The sequence below is a fragment of the Zalophus californianus genome, chromosome 3 (genome assembly GCF_009762305.2).
Source record: "Zalophus californianus isolate mZalCal1 chromosome 3, mZalCal1.pri.v2, whole genome shotgun sequence".
NCBI classification, from domain to species: Eukaryota; Metazoa; Chordata; class Mammalia; order Carnivora; family Otariidae; genus Zalophus; species Zalophus californianus.
This window is the reverse complement of record NC_045597.1, coordinates 151,819,089-151,840,709: the sequence shown is the minus strand read 5'-3', so window position 1 is coordinate 151,840,709 and position 21,621 is coordinate 151,819,089. Positions and strand designations below refer to the sequence as shown.

Below are 21,621 nucleotides of genomic sequence, written 5' to 3'. Positions count from 1 at the left end.
AGAGGTGCATACACTTACACATTACATGATGTAATAATATAGCTACACAGGTTAACCAGAGAACCTGTTCACCTACTGAAAAGCATGTTCTACATGCTTACACACACACACACACACAAAGACACCCCACAGAAATCATGATGTGTGATGTAACAGCAAACGGGTTCAAGGGCATGTAAATGGGTTCACTGATTGATAGTGGGAGAATCAGGTAGTGAGCAAAAAGATAAGTGTGGGAAGCTAAGAGTTGTATGGAAGGGAGGGGATTGGAGGATGGGTGAAATGAGTGAGTGGGAAGATGAGTGGCTGTCATAAGAAAACATCATACAGCTTCTTGGTCAAAGAGGTTCAAATCAGAAAAAGCTTGAGTTGCCAAATTTTCCTCTTTTCTCTCACCTGTTACTATATGATCTCTGGTTATCAGAGAACAAGCCATACACTTGATTACCTTTGTAATTGCACTAGCCCTTCTGACTGGTCCCAATTCTAGGAGAATTCTCCAGTGAGTTCAGTGAGTTTCTTTCTGTGTCTTCTTTCTGCCTAAATACAGTGAACCCTCCTCACACACTGTCTGAGTTTTGCAGTGGGAAGGCACGTGCCCACTGGCACTGAGCTGGGGACTGAGGTTGAGGAGGGAAGCCCCAGAATGACTAAGGTCTTTTTACGGATGGTCAAGCTGAGGAAGTGAGATGCTGGGAATGGTGAGTCAGGAGCCAGTGATCAGCATTTAGAGCTGGTTCTCAAAGGGAGTAGCCAGTGATAAGAAGACAGACAAGATCCTCAAGAGGAGCAGTAACATTGAGGCCTGAGTGCAAGGCTTCGCCCGGGACATACCTTTTGTGTTGGTCCTGGTGTCCTTTGTGGTGGCAAAAGCTATACCTTAGCAGAGAGTTGCTTATGGCAGCACTTAGCTAGATTCTACCAGGGAGCTCCCGACGGAGGCAGAAGGGCCCTATCTCTAGTCTCTTTCCCGGGCCTTTCCTCCCCAGCACTGCCACTCTATTTTCTTCCCCTCAGGGGCTAATTCCCTTCTACCTCCGATGAAAATCCTGAATGACTGTGAGAGTTGACATCTTATCTTTCTCTGTTAGGAAAGAGAATTCTCACTGCTAACCAGTAAAATCAGAGTGCGATACATGCAATTACCAATACTTCCTCTTTTTCGACCTGTTTTGAAAAACCAAAAAATAGCCTAGGCTAGTATAAGCTGTTAAAATTTAGCAAACTGACATCTTGGTGGGTTCTGTTTTTTTTCTGAGTTCCAAAATACAGTCGTTTTCTGAAGAGAGTATACTGATTGAATAAAAGTTGGTCTTTAAGGGAAAACCAAGATTGGCTTTGATTTTTGAGTATAGGTATTATCTTTTAAAAAGTACACTACTTTCAGTTAATTTTTAAATAAGTATAACTGTTATAATTTTAACAGATATTAATAACATTTGGGATGTGTGTTTGTGTGTATGTAAGTGACAGAGATATATGATTTTGCTGAGCGAAGTCTATAGTTCATAAAATCACTATTCTTAATACCTAATGCAATTAAAATTGTTTTTGTCATTCGACTATTATAAGTCCATATTACAAATTATTTGAACATAAAGGATGTTGATTCTTAGATGAAATCATCATGTTCTGGCTCTTCACTTACTTTGAATTCAATTGTGGTAGAAAAATTATTCTATCTTTGAAAATAATTTAACTTTTGTAAGCATGCATGCATGCATGGATAACTCCAAAATGAATAGTGAACTTAAAAAGCTGAAACCTCTTCTGACAGCAGCTTGACTTAATTCTGGAAGAAATTAAGTAAGCAAAATCTCAGAAGTTTGTGCCCTCTTTTAGGTATAATACAGACTCAAGACAAATAGACAAATATTCTTGGACCATCTGAGAAAAGATTCTGACTGTCTTTCCATGTGATTTGCATATAACTCACATGCCCACACAAAATATCACAAGCCAGCTGCCTCTGCAGGTTTCCTACTCAGAGGAAAGAAAGCAGACTATTGTCAGAATGAGGGAGGTGAGGAATGAAGAGCAGCAGCTATGCGTGGACTCCACAGTTTGTCTAAGCCGGGCACTGAGACAAGGGCCTACCAAGATCTTGGTTCCCCAACCCCCATCCCACCCACCTGCCCCCACCCCGAAGGCTAGGACTGCTCCAGGTGCTCAGGCATGGAGGCCTGGAAGATAGAGCCAGTCTGGGTAATCAGTTGGTATTTTGTTGTTGTTGTTTTTTTCTTTGAGATGTGTATGGATTAAAACTCTGTGTTTCTGTTTTAAATGTAGGGGTTTTTGTTTTTTACTTTAAAATAAAAACTAGGGACACCTGGATGGCTCAGTAGGTTAAGCATCTACCTTTGGCTCAGGTCATGATCCCAGGGTCCTGGGATCAGCCCTGCAGAGGGCTCCCTGCTCAACAGGGAATCTGCTTCTCCTTCTCTCTCTTCCCCTCCCCCTGCTCCTGCATGGTGCTCTCCCTCAAATAAATAAATAAAATCATTTTAAAATATAAATAAAATAAATAAAATAAAAACTAAATTCCTTTTTTAGAAAAATATCACTTGTTAATGTCAGAAAGTTAAAAAACACAGATAAGCAAAAATTTACATATATATCAATTTATAAACCTATGTCTAGCATATTTCCATTTTGATTTTGATTTGATATATATTGTATGTTATATATAATCATTTTTTAAAAAATCAAAATGGAAATATTCCAGACATAGAGATTTGTAAACTGATATTTTTATAGAATGTATAAGGAACATTGTTTGATATCACTATATAGACATTTATGGTCATTCATGGCCACGTGATATTTTATTAGAAGTAGCATTAATTTACCTTCAGTTGCTGGACATTTAGGTCATAAAATGTTTCGGCATTATTAGCAATACTATGCTAAATATACTTGTACATGCATCTGTTTATATTACCTGTTTATTTCCCCTGGATAAAATTCTAGAAATAGAATTGTTAACTATACCCTTTTTTTAGGTTTTTGATTCATATAGATAAATTCCCCTTCAGTAAGATTATCAGCTTACATTCCAACCAGTGGAGTGTCATCATGTTCATTTCTGTACACTCTCAACAAAGCAGAATATTAAAATTCTTAAAAACTGGTTTAAAAAAATAAAATGAAGAACTTGTGGAGAAGCAACATAGAGCTATAAATGAAGGAAGTAAGGATAAGGCAAGAGAAATAATGTTCTTTCTCCCGGACAGCTCCAACTCTAATCAGACTCCTTAGTTTTTCTTCTCCTTATTTATTTATTTAGGTCATGTGAGGGATGTTGTAGTAGACACTTACCAAACTGATTTCTTTCCTGTCTGTGCACACAGCCAGACTACATACCCCAGGCTCCCTGAGGCTAAGTGTGATGGTGATTTCTGGCTAACACAATGTGGGTGTGAATGATAATATTCTGTGAAGGCTGGCCCCCATCCTCTTCATGGTTCTCTTCCTTTGTCTGCTTGATGCAGAGGCTTTGGAAACCTTGGAGGATGGCAAAGTCTCAGGAAGGAGGAGCCCAGGTCCCTAAATCACCTCACGGAAGGCCATTTGTCAAATCCCCACACTAAATTGTTAATGTATGCGATAAATAAATTCTGTTTTCTTAAGCCACGGAGATTATAGAAAAACTATAAAATTCAGATAAACAAAAGAAAAAATTACCCAGAATTCTAAAGACCAGAAGTTAACTAATTGTTACAGAAAGTAGTCTAGCCTGACAAATCCAGGCATGTTGCTGCTTTTAGTCAACCCACATTGGAATTAGTGGTAAAAAATGAGGGCTTGGTATTATTTTCTCTTTCACAATATCATCCTCCTTTTTGGATACCTATTGTGGAAAATAATAAGCTATTATGTATACAGTAATTACATATAGAAAACTGTCCTTATGTGTAAAGTGTATTCTTCTCTACGTACATCTCACACTCAAACATTCATGCCAATGGAGTAGAAAATTGACATAAGTAAATAATTTAATATCACTTCTTTGATTTTGAATGATGTCAGCCTGTGGTCAGAAATGCACACTTAGGTTTAAGGGAGCGACCGTTTTAACCAATCGTTCCATCTATTCCCCAAATTCCTAGCTCCTTTGAAGTTAGGAAGACCATGTGGCCAATAAAATGTGAGCAGAAGCCCCAGGTAGTTCTTCTGGGTAGGAGTAGTGAAAAGCCCACCTGAGATTCTCTTGTCTCTATTTCCCTGGGGCAGTGACCCGGGAGCTGGTACAGCCACAAGATGGCAGAGCCTCCATCATCCTCATCCTTGCGTGAGACCGTTTCCCCATCTGTAATGCATATGCGGCACAAGCAAGAATTAAACCTTTCTTGTGTTAAGCACTGGGGTTTCAGATTAATTGGACAACTGCAACATAAACCTATCTTGTCCCAAAGCAAAGCTCACATAATTCTCTGTATCTTGCACCCTGCACATCAGCAGCTCAAAGCCACCATTAATCATCCTCAGACTCGTTACATGGGATCTGACTTCCCAGCTCTGAAGGAAAAGGTGAGGTAATGAATAGGACTTTAGAATGCAGAGAGGTAAGAGTTCCCTTATTGGGAGTGCAGGAGTGATCTTACCAACATGAATAAGAGGCAAATGTAGTTTTTTGGATTTTTCTAGCCCCCAAGTACCTTATGAGATAAATTTAAATTACACTTATACTATGTGAGAACCAATAATGGCGTATAGACATAAAGGTAGTAAAGAGAAAGAATGAGTCTCGTTTCTTGCCCTGCTAGGCAAGTACATTGTATCACTTATTTTCCACCAGTTAATAATGAAAAGTGATACATGGCAAGAAATGGAGAAGTTAGTTTACAAAGAGAGAATATAAAATGAAGCACAGACCCTTTGCTCCTTTAGTGTTTAATAGCTTTAAATGAATTCTCTTAAATCAATGAATGATACTTTTCTATCATATCTGAATTCTCTTATAATGAACTTGCATTATTTTTATAATTAGAAAAATGTGTATCTATTTTGGAAAGAAAATCACTGTCAGTGAATGAAGAATTAATAATGATTTCCTCCATTGACCTGTATTGTAATAGCACCTAACACAAACAATGCTTATCAGCTTCTTTAACTGTTTAATTCAAGGGCTGAACTCCTGGAGGGCAGATACAGGGTTGTTAATTTCAGCGAGGAAGCACATCAAGAGGCTCAAATATGTGAGTTGCTCTTTCATTCTGGAATTCTTTGCTTTATTTAGTTTCAAGTGATATTCCAAATAGCTCCGTGGGCTCTGGACTTGCCCATAAGTTCACACTTAGGAGGATCCATGGATACAATAATGGAATTGCCAAAAACAGAATCTGAATTTGTCAAATAGAGTCTCTGTGCGTAGACTCTACTTCACTAGCATCATTATTCTCCCAGATAAAACCAGGCAAGCAATTATAACACCAATTCCCTATATTTTCATACTTTTATATTGCCCAATTATTGCATGTAGTTAAGTATATCAGAAATCATCTTGTTATAGCTATAGATAAAATTTTTGTTATCCTATTACCCATTTTAGCTTCTTTTTCCTTTGCAACTTAGTTGCTGTCATGCCTTATGCTTTGAACAGCCGAAGGTCATTTTCTAGATAAGCAATTCAGCCGATTTATTTTAATTTTCCCATTTTTAAAAAGTTTTGGCTACCAGGAGTATAAGATTTCACTTGTGATAATTACCAAATTTCAAGTAAGTGGTAAATGAAAATTGCCTGTTACTGTGTAAGGTAATTTAAACTCTTTGTGGGAAGCGATTGGTATTTTAAATAAACCTTCTGTTGACATTGTTTAGCTAAAACTATTTTAAAGGCTCCGTGAAGGTCTATATCTTTAATTTACTTTACTATTATAGTCATTTTACTAGCTACAAAACTACAGCCATCTATCTCTGGCTGTCTCTTTCTGACACCCACAGATGTATCTACCCACACACTCACCCACGCAAACCTACATTCTGACTCACATTCAGAACAATTGTCAAAAAATCCCCACTCCCTGTCTTAACTAAAATGTTCCTTTCAAACACATGCTACTTGTTTGATCTATTTCCATGTATCTGTGAGTCAGCTGAGTCTTGCTTGTCTGATCTACCCAGTAGACGAGAGCCTACATGTATGTTTTTTTTATATGGATTTGGCAAACCTGACACATATTCAAGCATTTGAGATCATAAAAGCCTGGTGAGCAGTTTTTCACTCGAAACACTTTTGACATCAAATGTGTAGGTTTTTTTCCGTACACCAGCCAATTTTCCAACTCTCCAGGCACCTACTGTGTGTCCTACAATTCAATTCTGGCACTAACTACCAGAGTTAGTAGACATGTTAAGGCTCATTCCCACAAAACTGCCCCCACTTCAGACACCAATCACAAATCCCAGGCCAACCATATTTCTGATGGACAGGCTATAAATTAGGGGTTCCCATGACCCCCTTCTCAGGTTCCATAATTTTTTAGAATGGCTCACAGAACTCAGAAACAGTTTACTTGCTATTTACTGGTTTATTACAAAGGATACAATTCAGGAACAGCCAAAAGCCTGCTTGGGCAAAATATAAGGTGGGGCGGGGGCAAAGAGCTTGCATGCCCTCTTCGGGCATATCACCTCTATATGTTCACCCACCAGGAAGCTCTCTGAACCCAGTCATTTAGTGTTTTTTATGGAGGTTGCCGTACATAGGTATGATTGAGTAAATTATTGACCATTGGTGATTAAGTCAATCTCCAGCTTCTCTCCCCTCCCTGGAGATCAGCAGGATGGAGCTGGAAGTTCTAACACACTAACAAGGTTGGCTCCTCTGGCAACCAGCTCCCATCCTAAAGCTACCTAGGAACCCACCAAGAGTTGTCCCACTAGCATATACAACTCTGCTGTGGTTGAAAGAGTCTTATGAATGACAAAAGATCCCCCTACACTCTTTCAGGAAATTCTAAGGGTAGAAGCTCTGTGTCAGGAACCAAGGACAAAGGCCAAATATGCATTTATCACATTTGAAAACATTTACTATAAATGAATTCTTATCCAAATGCTGGCAATTATTTCTAATTTAAATATTATTCTAGAACTGGCAACGTGTTTAGGGCTATCATTTCAATTAGCCTAAAGAATGAGAATAACTACAATTTAATATCACATGCAATCTACCTGGATTGCTACTGAGCAATTTCACAAGGGAAAGAAGAAAGGATGCAACTCATTTCATTACATGACAGCAGGACATCATTTCATTTATATATAACTCTTTTATCCAGTGTCATCTAGTATCTGAATCACAGCTGTAATCCAAATAGAAAGGATAAGACTGAAATCTCCAAATAAATGTACTAAAACTTTAAAGGGTACATTGCTCATAGGAGTGACCCTTGGGCATACACTCTATGCTCATTTAATTTAATTTTACATGGACTATTAACAATAGTTTTGTTTATGTGACTTACCAACCAGTCAGCCAATTAGGGAGCATTATTAAAGCAACAAATTCAAAAGAGAGGCTGCTAAAGGTAGGTGGAATTCTGTCAGGATGAAATGACAGCTGACAATCTCACAGCAAAACAGACAGCAAAAAAAATTTGTGAGAAATAAATTAAAAGTCTGAGGACATTTAGTGTGGGAATAAACCATTCAGTACACTCCAGGACTACTTGAGGGTATCATTGCTTTGTGGTACAGAGAAGAACTGAGTTTTATAATGATGATAATCATCAAAAGAAAACTCAGTTTGGCTCTGTTTGAGAGGTCAGAAATACATAACCCATCTATTTGTGTGAAAATAGTTCCAAGTAAATTTTTAAAAATAATAAAATAATATGTATTAATTTTATTTAAAAATTTATTCTTTATAGAAGAGCATAAGGGGAGAACTAAAAACTTTCACTTAACTGACCCTACCCCTTCAATCATACGCCACAGAGGTCCTTCCATTTTCTGTAGTTAATTTTTTTTTTTAATTTTGGTACTTACTGGGGGAAACTCCAGAAATCTAGGCAATTCACTTATCTAGAGAACCCGTTTTCCCATGATCTTGGCTAAAGGAAGCAGGGCTATATCTATAACTCAGTCCCCATACACTAATCTGGTCAGGATGTTTTTGCTACAGACAAAGATAACACCAGTCCCATATATGGAGATCAAAGATGATATTATCTCTCCTTGATACTAGCCTCTGTATTCATATCTCTTTATAGCCACTAGTCTAACCACTTCTTATTGGTTTTTTGGATACAAGACAAAATTCTAAAAGAGTACCGCTGCTTAGTTCAATGAGCTCAATCATCGATGCCTGGTATAGCTCAATGTCCTTTTTAAAATATGCCAACAATTGCACCCTTTGGCAGCACATATACTAAAATTGGAATGATAGGGCACCTGGGTGGCTCAGATGGTTAAGCATCTGCCTTCGGCTCAGGTCATGATCCCAGGGTCCTGGGATCGAGTCCCGCATCGGGCTCCCTGCTCCTTGGGAGCCTGCTTCTCCCTCTGCCTCTCTCTCTCTCTCTCTCTCTCTCTCTGTCTCTCATGAATAAATAAATAAAATCTTTAAAAAAAAACAAAAAAAATAGAATAAAATAAATAAAATTGGAATGATAACAGGAAAGATTAGCATGGACCCTGAGCAAGGATGACACACAGATTTGTGAGGTGTTCCATATTTTAAAATAAAATAAAATAATAAAATAAAATAAAATAAGCCAACAAACCTAAGAACCCTTGTAGGGGGTCACATAAAAAGGGTAGGCAGCTTGGTTCAGCAGGAAGGCTGGCCTCTTGGCCTGACCACTTCCTGTCCCCCTGGTTCCTTTTCAAATCTGGACCAGATGGAAAAAACACCAAACTTCTACCACCATCATCACCTCTTCTTCAGAGGTAGCTTCTAACAGGAGCTGACTTCCCATAGACCCCGAATAGTCTCAGTCATGGGCTCTAAGATCTCAAGTAAAGGCTTTCTAAGTCTAAGCAGGAACCTGATGTGTGCCGAAAATATCTGTCAGAATGAAAACAACCATTTCTTATTTGCTTGAGGGGTAGAGAAAGGTGTTTAAAACAATAGACAAGGGGCGCCTGGATGGCTCAGTAGTTAAGCATCTGCCTTCTGCTTGGGTTGTGGTCCCAGGGTCCTGGGATCGAGTCCCACATCGGACTTCCTGCTCGGCGGGAAGCCTGCTTCTCCCTCTCGCACTCCCTCTGCTTGTGTTCCCTCTCTCGCTGTGTCTCTCTCTGTCAAATAAATAAATAAAATATTTATAAATAAATAAAACAATAAAACAATAGACAACATTAAGGTACAGAATTTAAATATATGCTTATACCATTTGAGGTCAAAATTTGCTCAGAAAGAAACAAATTTCCATTTGTAACCACACTTTTCTTATGAACTCTGTATAGATTGCAATTGAGACATATCTATAGGAAACTTAAAACTTTCACACAAGTAGCACATGAATTTTTGATGCATTCAAAATACAGATTGGGCTGAAGTTATCAAAATAGAATCATATTTCAAAATAAATACTGCTAGTCAGGACAGTCCTACCAAATAGCAACCTTGTTGAAAGGTTACAGCCTGGGTCAGCACAATGGTAGCAAAGCAATGTTTTATCAAAATTGTGTAATTAGGAATGGGTGGCGATATTTTAACCCCTCCTCCTAAGAGTTCCGAAATGGTTTTTTAACATGTTTATAAATATTTGCTTTTGTGCCATTTTAGGGGGAGCTTTCCATACAAACATTTGGCTTTCAGTGAGTCATCCCCAGTCTGGTTCACACCCAAAAGCTTCCAGCTTGGCTATCAGTGAATATTGGGCTCAATAACTGCCTTATTTTTGTAAATGGCTTGAATGAAGATGGGAAAGGTGGTAGAGGGAGAAAGATATATTAAGATAAATATGAGAATACTCTTGTTTCCTTATGAGATTTTGACAAATATGCACCATACCCTACCATTTAAGCTTAGTTTAATGCTGGGATGGTGATGGATTTGCCTTTGACCTTTTAAGAAACATCCAGATGGTTATCCCTGATGTCGTTACCTTTTTTAGTCATCATGTGTATTTACTAGCTAAGGACACCCCAGAATTCAAATTACAATATGCAATTTTACTTTCACTGTTGTAATTACAGTTATTGGATCCTAAAACCATCAACTAAAAGCAACTGGAAGAATAAATTACCCTTCCCCATATTGAAATTGAAGAGAATGAGGGTCCTTAGTTAAGATTTTAATTAAATTGTTCTTCAGCTAGAATTATAAAATTTTATGTAAATAAGGAAGCAACAGTGATGAAGCATATGAATTAGCAATGAGTCTCTCTTTATTTCCATTTCTAAAGGGGAAAACTTGGGAGTTGAAGTAGCACATTATATATCTTGGGGGTAAGATGTCAATATGAAAAAAAAAAAAACACTAAAATTGCCATGCATGATAATGTGAACTACAGATTTAAAAAAAAAAAGTACCTTGCAAATTATACAGTAGGTAAAATATACTATGTATTCCTCTTTATTGGATTAGAGGAAGGGTTGCAAACTCAGGTTCTTATATCTTGAACTGCACTCTATGTACATAGTCATATGTTGTTTGCATATTATATATTAAATGCTTAGGAATGATCTTTGTTCTCTCTTACCTCCCCAAAACCCTATTCCCATTTTTCTTGAAATGTGTATTTCTCTGTGTTTACATTGTATTCTTCCCAGTTTTTGTATGTACTTGGTTATATAAACAATATCACTTTTTCTTCACTTTAAGAAAAAAATGGTGTGATTCATACATTGGTGACTGATAACTGTCACTTGGCCTTCATGTGAAAAAGACAATGAAGAGTGGTGAGGACTGTGATAAAATAGAAAAGCACATGCCTCCTTTGAAATGAGGCTCTACTTTTAAGCACCAGTAAATATGGCAATAGCCATATCTTTCAATTTTTAAAGAGAAAGCCTGAAAGTATTTAAGTATTTGATTGCTCAGTGCTTTAAAAACAAGAAATTCCATTTTCCGAGGCTAAAAAAATACCAATAATTACCACTGGAAAATGTGAGAGATTAAATATATGTACTTCAAGTCACATTAGGGGAGGAGAGAGAGATGGAAAGTGCCAAGGACCCTGGAGTGGTTCCCCTTAATGGTCTGCCTTCCACCTCTCAGCCAAACACCAACACATATACGGTTCCATGGGACACCTGAGGTGCCATCAGTCATCTCTGATCCTCTTATAGAAACCTTTCCCTAATTTGCTCCAGAGTGAATGTTTCACACTTGAATTCATACTTGCTGGGAGAGATGGGAAAATCTTAGGGCAATTATAACAATAACAATAATGAGCTCATGTTGGGAGTCGGGCACTATTTATTCTTTCACTGAACAAGTATTTACTGAATGCCTGCTATGTGCTAGAGCTATATTTCTGGGATGTGTTAGGCAATTTGTAGGCATTGGAAATATATCAGTTTCAAAAAAAGAAAAAAATGCCTGTCTGTATGGAAATTAGATTCACTGGGGAGACAGATAATAAAATGAATAAATATAGTAAGTATATTAAAATGAATTAAGTGTATTAAGTTGTACTTAATAAGTACTATTAAGAGACGGTGATAAATGCTATGGAGAAAACTAAAGTAAGAAAAAGTAATTTCTCTGGTACCTGAATGTGTAATTGCAATGGATATACTTGGTAACTGGTGGAACCTCCACACTGATTTCTTTTTTTTTTAATGTGTCTTTTTTTTTTTAAAGATTTATGTATTTATTTTGAGAGAGTGAGAATGAGAGAGAGAGAAAGAGTATATGAGAGCGGGGAGGGTTAGAGGGAGAAGCAGGCCCTTTGCCAAGCAGGGAGCCCGATGCGGGACTCAATCCCGGGACTCCAGGATCATGACCTGAGCTGAAGGCAGTTGCTTAACCAACTGAGCCACCCAGGCGCCCTCCACACTGATTTTTGAGGAACCTCCATACTGTTTTCCAGAGTGGCTGCACCAGCTTGTATTCCCACCAACAGTGTAGGAGGGTTCCCCTTTCTCCGCATCCCTGCCAACATCTGTCATTTCCTGACTTAATTTTAACCATTCTGACTGGTGTGAGGTGATATCTCATTGAGGTTTTGATTTGGATTTCCCTGATGCTGAGCGATGTTGAGCACTTTTTCATGTGTCTGTTGGCCATTGGATGTCTTCTTTGGAAAAATGCCTGTTCATGTCTTCTGCCCATTTCTTGATTAGATCATTTGTTCTTTGGGTGTTGAGTTTAAGAAGTTCTTTATAGATTTTGGATACTAGCCCTTTATCTGATATGTCATTTGCAAATATCTTCTCCCATTCTGTCGGTTGTCTTTTGGTTTTGTTGACTGTTTCTTTTGCTGTGCAAAAGCTTTTTATCTTGATGAAGTCCCAATAGTTCATTTTTGCCCTGGCTTCCCTTGCCTTTGGTGATGTTTCTAGGAAGAAGTTGCTGCGGCTGAGGTGCAAGAGGTTGCTGCCTGTGTTCTCCTGTAGGATTTTGATGGATTCCTGTCTCACATTAGGTCTTTCAATCATTTTGAGTCTATTTTTGTGTGTGGTGTAAGGAAATGGTCCCGTTTCATTCTTCTGCATGTGGCTGTCCAATTTTCCCAACACCGTTTGTTAAAGAGACTTGTCTTTTTTCCATTGGACATTCTTTCCTGCTTTGTCGAAGATGAGTTGACCATAGAGTTGAGGGTCCATTTCTGGGCTCTCTATTCTGTTCCATTGATCTATGTGTCTGTTTTTATGCCAGTACCATACTGTCTTGATGATGACAGCTTTGTAATAAAGCTGGAAGTCTGGAATTGTGATGTCGCCAGCTTTGCTTTTCTTTTTCAACAATCCTCTGGCTATTCGGGGTCTCTTCTGGTTCCATACAAATTTTAGGATTATTTGTTCCATTTCTTTGAAAAAAGTGGATGGTATTTTGATGGGGATTGCATTGAATGTGTAGATTGCTCTAGGCAGCATTGACATCTTAATGATATTTGTTCTTCCAATCCATGAGCATGGAACGTTTTTCCATTTCTTTGTGTCTTCCTCAATTTCTTTCATGAGTATTTTATAGTTTTCTGAGTACAGATCCTTTGCCTCTTTGGTTAGATTTATTCCTAGGTATCTTATGGTTTTGGGTGCAATTGTAAATGGGACCGACTCCTTAATTTCTCTTTCTTCTATCTTGTTGTTGGTGTATAGAAATGCCACTGATTTCTGTGCATTGATTTTATATCCTGCCACTTTACTGAATTCCTGTATGAGTTCTAGCAGTTTTGGGGTGGAGTCTTTTGGGTTTTGCACATAAAGTATTATATCATCTGCAAACTAGTGAGAGTTTGACTTTCTCTTTGCCGATTTGGATGCCTTTGATTTCTTTTTGTTGTCTGATTGCTGTGGCTAGGACTTCTAATACTATGTTGAATAGCAGTGTTGATAGTGGACATCCCTGCCACTTTCCTGACCTTAGGGGGAAAGCTCTCAGTTTTTCCCCCATTGAGAATGATATTGGCTGTGGGTTTTTCATAGATGGCTTTTATGATATTGAGGTACGTACCCTCTATCCCTATACTCTGAAGAGTTTTGATCAAGAAAGGATGCTGAACTTTGTGAAATGCTTTTTCTGCATCTATTGAGAGGATCATATGATTCTTGTTCTTTCTTTTGTTAATGTATTATATCACGTTGATTGATTTGCAGATGTTGAACCAACCTTGCAGCCCAGGGATAAATCCCACTTGGTCATGGTGAATAATCTTTTTAATGTACTGTTGGATCCTATTGGCTAGTATTTTGGTGAGAATTTTTGCATCCATGTTCATCAAGGATATTGGTCTGTAATTCTCCTTATTGATGGGGTCTTTGTCTGGTTTGGGGATCAAGGTAATGGTGGCCTCATAAAGTGAGTTTGGAAGTATTCCTTCCATTTCCATTTTTTGGAACAGTGTGAGGAGAATAGGTATTAGTTCTTCTTGAAATGTTTGGTAGATTTCCCCTGGGAAGCCATCTGGCCCTGGGCTTTTGTTTTTTGGGAGATTTTTGATGACTGCTTCAATTTCCTTAGTGGTTATAGGTCTGTTTAGGTTTCCTATTGCTTCCTGGTTCAGTTTTGGTAGTTGATACATCTCTAGGAATGCATCCATTTCTTCCAGGTTATCTAATTTGCTGGCATAGAGTTGCTCATAATATGTTCTTATAATTGTTTGTATTTCTTTGGTGTTGGTTGTGATCTCTCCTCTTTCATTCATGATTTTGTTGATTTGGGTCATTTCTCTTTTCTTTTTGATAAGTCTGGCCAGGGGTTTATCAATCTTGTTAATTCTTTCAAAGAATCAGCTCCTAGTTTCGTTGATCTGTTCTACTGTTCTTTTGGTTTCTATTTCATTGATTTCTGCTCTGATCTTTATTATTTCTCTTCTCCTGCTGGGTTTAGGCTTTATTTGCTGTTCTTTCTCCAGCTCCTTTAGGTATAGGGTTAGGTTGTGTATTTGAGACCTTTCTTGTTTCTTGAAAAAGACTTGTATTGCTATATACTTCCCTCTTAGGACTGCCTTTGCTGTATCCCAAAGATTTTGAACAGTTGTGTTTTCATTTTCATTGGTTTCCATGAATTTTTTTAATTCTTCTTTAATTTCCTGGTTGGCCCATTCATTCTTTAGTAGGATGCTCTTTAGCCTCCGTGTATTTGGGTTCTTTCCGACTTTCCTCTTGTGATTGAGTTCTAGTTTCAAAGCACTGTGGTCCAAAAATATGCAGGGAATGATCCCAGTATTTTGGTACCAGTTAAGACCTGATTTGTGAACTAGGATGTGATCTATTCTGGAGAATGTTCCATGGTCACTAGAGAAGAATGTGTATTCTGTTGCTTTGGGATGGAATGTTCTGAATATATCTGTGATGTCCATTTCGTCCAATGTGTGTCATTCAAAGTCTTTATTTCCTTGTTGATCTTTTGCTTAGATAATCTGTCCATTTCAGTGAGGGGGGTGTTAAAGTCCCCCACTATTATTGTATTGTTGTCAATGTGTTTCTTTGCTTTTGTTATTAATTGCCTTATATAACTGGCTGCTCCCATGTTAGGGGCATAGATATTTACAATTGTTAGATCTTCTTGTTGGATAGACCCTTTAAGTAGGATATAGTGTCCTTCCTCATCTCTTATTACAGTCTTTGGTTTAAAATCTAATTTGTCTGATATAAGGATTGCCACCCCAGCTTTCTTTTGGTGACCATTAGCATGGTAAATGGTTTTCCACCCCCTCACTTTCAATCAGGGGTTGTCTTTGGGTCTAAAACGAGTCTCTTGCAGACAGCATATTGATGGGTCTTGTTTTTTAATCCAATCTGATAGCCTGTGTCTTTTGATTGGGGCATTTAGCCCATTTACTTTCAGGGTAACTATTGAAAGATATGAATTTAGTGCCATTGTATTGCCTATAAGGTGACTGTTACTGTATATTGTCTGTGTTCCTTTCTGGTCTATGTTGCTTTTAGGCTCTCTCTTTGCTTAGAGGAGCCCTTTCAATATTTCTTGTAGGGCTGGTTTCATGTTTGCAAATTCCTTTAGTTTTTGTTTGTCCTGGAAGCTTTTTATCCCTCCTTCTATTTTCAATGACAGCCTAGCTGGATATAGTATTCTTGGCTGCATATTTTTCTCATTTAGTGCTCTGAATATATCATGCCAGTCCTTTCTGGCCTGCCAGGTCTCTGTGGATAGGTCTGTTGCCAATCTACTGTTTCTACCATTGTAGGTTACAGATCTCTTCTCCCGAGCTGCTTTCAGGATTTTCTCTTGTCTCTGAGACTCGTAAGTTTTACGGTTAGATGTTGGGGTGTTGACCTATTTTTATGGATTTTGAGAGGGGTTCTCTGTGCCTCCTGGATTTTGATGCTTTTTTCCTTTCCCAAATTAGGGAAGTTCTCCACTATAATTTGCTCCAATATACCTTCAGCCCCTCTCTCTCTCTTCTTCTTCTGGGATCCCAATTATTCTAATGTTTCATCTTATGGTATCGCTTATCTCTCAAATTCTGCCCTCGTGATCCAATAGTTGTTTATCTCTCTTTTTCTCAGCTTCTTTATTTTCCATCATTTGGTCTTCTATAACACTAATTCTCTCTTCTGCCTCATTTATCCTAAATTAGCGCCCCCAGTTTTGATTGCATCTCATTAATAGCCTTTTTGATTTTGACTTGGTTAGATTTTAGTTCTTTCATTTCTTCAGAAAGGGTTTCTCTAATAACTTCCATGCTTTTTTCAAGCCCAGCTAGTATCTTTAAAATCATCATTCTGAACTCTAGTTCCAACATCGTACTAATGTCCGTATTGAGTAGGTCCCTGGCAGTCGGTACTGCCTCTTGTTCTTTTTGTTGAGGTGATTTTTTCCGTCTTGTCATTTTGTCCAGAGGAGAATAGATGAGTGAGAGAGCAAAATGCTAACAAGGTAACAACGTCCCCAGAAAATATACTCTAAGCAAATCAGAAAAGACCTGAAACCAGGGGAAAAGAAAGGGAAAGAAAGAAAAAAGAAAAAGATAAAAACAAACAAAAACAGAACAAAACAAAAAAACCAGAATATGATCAAATATGATCAGGCTGGTGCATAGATCAGTGCCACACACTAGATTTTGGGTGTATTTTCGTCTGTTAGAAGAAAGTACCTCCCAAAATTTTAAAGAAAGAAAAACTTATATATGTACAAAAATAAAGGTTGATATGATGAAGAGATGGAATATGAATGTAAAGATGAAAATTATAAAAAATTTTATAAAAGGAATTGATAAGAAGTTGTTTGAAAAAAAAAGAAGAGGATTTAAAAAAAAAGGGAGAGAATGTGATCAGGCAGGAGACTAGAACAAAGCCATACACTAGTGATTTAGGGTATATTTTGATCTGTTAGAAGAAACTGTATCTCAAAATTTTAGAGATTTAGGGTATATTTTGATCTGTTAGAAGAAACTGTATCTCAAAATTTTAAAGAGAGAACAACTTATATATATATGCCAAAAATAAGGGTAACTACTATGAAGGCATAGAATATAACTCTAAAAATGAAAAATAAAAATGTTTTCTAAAAAAGGGATTGATAAGATGTTGGTTGAAAAAGGGAAAAAGAAAAATTAAAAAAAAAGACAGTTTTAAAAAAATTAACTTTGAAAAACTAAAGAATCATGGTAAAAATGCCATGAATTCGATATGCAGTATTCCCCTAGCACTGGAGTTCTGCCATTCTCATTGATTGGTAAACTTGGTCTTGGCGGGCTGTTCTTGCTGATCTTATGGGGGAGGGGCCTGTTGCCATGGTTCCCAGATGTCTTTGCCGGAGGCGGAATTGTCCCGCCCTTGTCGGTCAGGGCTAAGCAATCTGCTTGGGTTTGCTCTCGGGAGCTTTTGTTCCTTGCAAGCTTTCGGTACAGCTTTGGAGGATGAGAGTGAAAATGGCGGCCTCCCAATCTCTGCCCCAGAGGAGCTGAGAACTCGGGGCCCCACTCCTCAGTGAGTCCCCAGAGAAAAGCATTCAGTCACTCCCATCTCCCCAGTTTCTGGCTGCCCTCCGTGCTCACCTGGCCAGTGACCGAGCGTTTCTATCTCTGGCACCTGACCTGGTGTGGAGTCTCCAAATCCAGCTGATCCCTGCGGTGCGCTCCCGCACCGCTCCTTCCGGGGAAGGAAGGGGAGTCTCCCCGTATCTGCCACTTGTTGGGTCCCTGCTGGAAGATCAGTGGCCCGACTGTGCCGTGGATCACGGTTTATGACAACCTCGAGCTGAGAGCCCACTCCTGGCCTCCGTCTCTACAGCCGTCTTTACAGCCGGCTTCCCTGCTCTGATACCTGGGAGCTCTGCCGCACTCAGGCACCCCGGTCTTTCTGTGACCCCCGAGGGTCCTGAGACCACACTGTCCCGCGAGGGTTCCACCCCCAGCTTAGCCACTGGAGTGATGTCCCTCAGCGGAGCCGACTTCTAAAAGTTCCGATTTTGTGCTCCGCGGCTCTATCACTTGCCAGAAGCGGCCGCCGGAGGCTCCTCCCCTGCCGTCTATCCTCCCGAATATCCCCTCGGATTCACTTCTCCGCATGTCCTACCTTCCAGAAAGTGGTCACTTTCTGTTCAGAGAGTTGTTGCTATTCTTTTCTTCGATCTCCTGTTGAGATCATAGGTGTTCAGAATGGTTTGATCCCTATCCAGCCGAATTCCTGAGACCAGACGAAATCCAGGTCTCCTACTCCTCCGCCATCTTGCTCCACCCCCTGGCAGTTTCTTTAAAAGTTAAACGTACACTTACTATATATGATCCAGCCATTTCATCTTTAGTTATTTATCCAAGAGAAAAGGAAGCATATGTTTACATAAAGACATATACACACATATGCACCTACATAAAGACCCACATATATAAAGCATTCACAGAAGCTCTATTTATATAATCCCACTGTAAACAACCCAAATATCCATCAATAGATAAAAATTTTGGTATATCAATACAATAGAATACTACTCAGCAGTGAAAAGGAATGAATCCAGGGTCACACAACAATATGTATAAATCCAAAATAATTATGCTGCGTGAAAGTAGCCAGACCAAAAAAGAAAACTTACTGTAATGACTATTTATTTAATATTCTAGAAAATACAAATTAATCTATAATGATAGAAAGAGATTAGTGGCTGCCTAGTGATAAGGTGGTAGGTTGGAGGGAAAGAGGAATTACAAAGGGGCATAAGGCATCTTTTGGGAATATGCTCATTAATTTACCAAATTGTACCAAATTTTAAGTATGTGCAATTTATTGTATGTCATTATATTTCAATTAAGTTTTAAAAGAAAAAAAAGATTAAATCTCATACCAGTGATGTCTAATACCTGATCCTTGGAATCAAAGACCATAATCTTGAAATGCTATTCCCATTAATTCACAAGGAAGTGACCTGAGGCAAGCCAGGGAGCTTACATTATCTGGAGGTCAGATCAGTGTGGCAGATTGTTGGGAGTTTTAAGTCAGGTGATAGATGGTATTCATTCATTCATCCAAAAAATGTATGTGTATGCATGAGTGTGTGTGTATAAAACCTGCTATGCAGGGACGCCTGGGTGGCTCAGTCAATTAAGCATCTGCCTTTGGCTCGGGTCATGATCCCAGGGTCCTGGGATGGAGTCCCCCTGTCAGGCTCCCTGCTCGGTGGGGAGCCTGCTTCTCCCTCTGCCTGCCACTCCCCCTACTTGTGCTCTCTTTCTGACAAATAAATAAATAAAATCTTTAAAAAAAAAATCTACTATGCAGTGCTAGGTATTATTTTAGGATCTGGAGACACAGAGTTGAGTCAGATACAAATCCTGCTCTTAAGTCAAGGTCATGAACCAAGTAAATGGAGCTTCTTTTTTTTTTTTAATGTTTTCATTTTGTTTTTTTGTTTGTTTTTTTTTTTAAAGATTATATTTATTTATTTGACAGAGAGACACAGTGAGAGAGGAAACACAAGCAGGGGGAGTGGGAGGAGAAGCAGGCTTCCCGCGGAGCGGGTAGCCTGATGCGGGGCTTGATCCCAGGACCCTGGGATCATGACCCGAGCCGAAGGCAGACGCTTAACGACTGAGCCACCCAGGCGCCCCGTAAATGGAGCTTCTTAAGTCTGAGACCATCCAGAAGCATGTGAGTGTCTGATAGGATGAGCTATGAGTGTGGAGGTATCACACCCAGATCAGGCGGAACTGGGTTTGGGCATTGAAGTAGAGCTACATTGATCCAGGAAATGTCTCTGAGGATCCAGATTCTGGCCCTTTGACATCCAAGCTTGAGTCATTTAGCAAGGGTTATGGGTAGGAGCAGACTCCCTGATAAGGGGTGAGGTAGGGTAGATGCCCCCAGTGAGCCAAAGAATGAAAGGAAGCATGTAGAGAAATCGTCTATGTGAAGAATACCAAAGAAACTAGCCGACCCAGAGTGAAAATTCTATAGTAGAGAAAAGAGAAAAATCACCAGGGAATAGTTTGGTGGGAGGGACAGTGGACACAAATGGAATCTGAGGGGCTCTTAAAACCCAGTCTGAACAAGTGGAGCTCAGTGGGTGCCAGACAGGAATTAGCACAGATAGGGAGCAGAGAAAGGTCTTACTCCTCAGTATAGTGAAAAGTATAGTCAAATCAGAGGTTGGATGGGAATCCTTTCCTGTGTGAACCCAGGAAGTATAGCCAAGGACTCACAGCCAATCAGAAGAATATATTCAAAACAGGCCACTGTTTGACAAATGACAGGGGGAGGAGCCAGTCCTTTCTCACCAGTAGGGCAACAGATGACTGTAGAAGAATGAAAGTCATGGGATTTTTGACAAGGATCCAAGGAGAAGATATCCAGGTCAAAGCAGAAATTGGTGCCTATGGGGTCCTGATGGGAGATGTCGAGGTGGGGCCAAGTTAAGAGGGCTAAAAGCCAAAGATTACAGCCAATTTTTAAAAGTGGTTAGGACACACAGGGACTAGAGTTGGTCAGAGAGAGGTAAGAAGTTCACCAACAGATGTTTCAAGGACACAGGCCGCTTTTGAGATTGCCCAGGAACTCTGACTCTGCCCATTATGTCATATTCCTACAGAGTCACATGTTAGTACCAGATTACTGAGGGCCTTGGCAGCCAAGCAGAGGAGTTTAGACATGAAGTAATGGGCACTAGGAACAACTGCAAGCTTTTAAGCAAGAGCACAACAAATTAAAAAAAAAAAAAATCAATCTGGCAAAATTGGATAGAGAAAGAGATAGCTTGTTGAAGGCCAGTTTGAAAGCTATCACAACAACTCAGTGGCTATATAGTGAGGGTGGCAGCTGTGAGAAAAGGAGTTGCTATCAGAGAGGTGGGAGAGGAAGCCAGATTGTAGGAGGTTAAGCTGGTTGCCTCTGTGTGGTAGATTGTAACAAAAGTCACAACTATAGATTGATAGTATGTAATAACACAAATATAGCAAAGTGTTAATTGAAGAAAAGAGGTGGTGGGCATGGCAGTATTCACAGTACAGTGTTTTTAAATTTTTTGTATGTTTGAAAATTTACACAATAAAATGGCAAGAAAAAGGCCAAATACTATGCCCCTTCTTCTATCTGTGCCCTTGTCATATGATTTTACACATTCTCCCATCAGGTAGTGGACTCTTTTCTACCTGTGACTCTGAGTTGGCCATGCAACTTGATTTGGCCAATGAGACATTAGCAAATATGACACAAGTAAAGGCTTAAAGATTTGGGCATTGAGATTTACCATTTTTCTGATCTTGGGAACTTTGCAACTACCATCATATAAATGATCTTGGACTAGCCTGTTGGATGATGATAGACACATGGCCTAGTTATCCTCATCACTCTAGCTGACAACAAGCCAACCACTGGACATGTTTGTGGGACCATTGACTGCCAGCTGCATCAGTGAGCCCTGCTGAGACCATCCCAAATTGTCAGCCTACAGAATTATGACCAAATAATTGACTACCATTTTAAACCACTAAGTTTTGAGGAAATTTGCCAGCAAAAGCCAACTGATACATTCTACTTGTTATCCCTTTGACTCCATTCTGAGGGAACCCCATGCTGAGCCCTGTCTGTCTCTATGTGGCTCTGCAAAGT

The 21,621-nt window shown here is 39.1% G+C and overlaps 1 long non-coding RNA gene and 1 pseudogene across 1 annotated transcript in view; both read left to right on the top strand.

The window, feature by feature from the left end:
- LOC113919581 overlaps positions 1 to 21,621 on the top strand; it is a 202,221-nt gene that overhangs the window by 108,995 nt on the left and 71,605 nt on the right. The gene's annotated exons all lie outside the window — the stretch shown is intronic.
- LOC113921130 lies at positions 8,585 to 8,682 on the top strand (annotated as a pseudogene).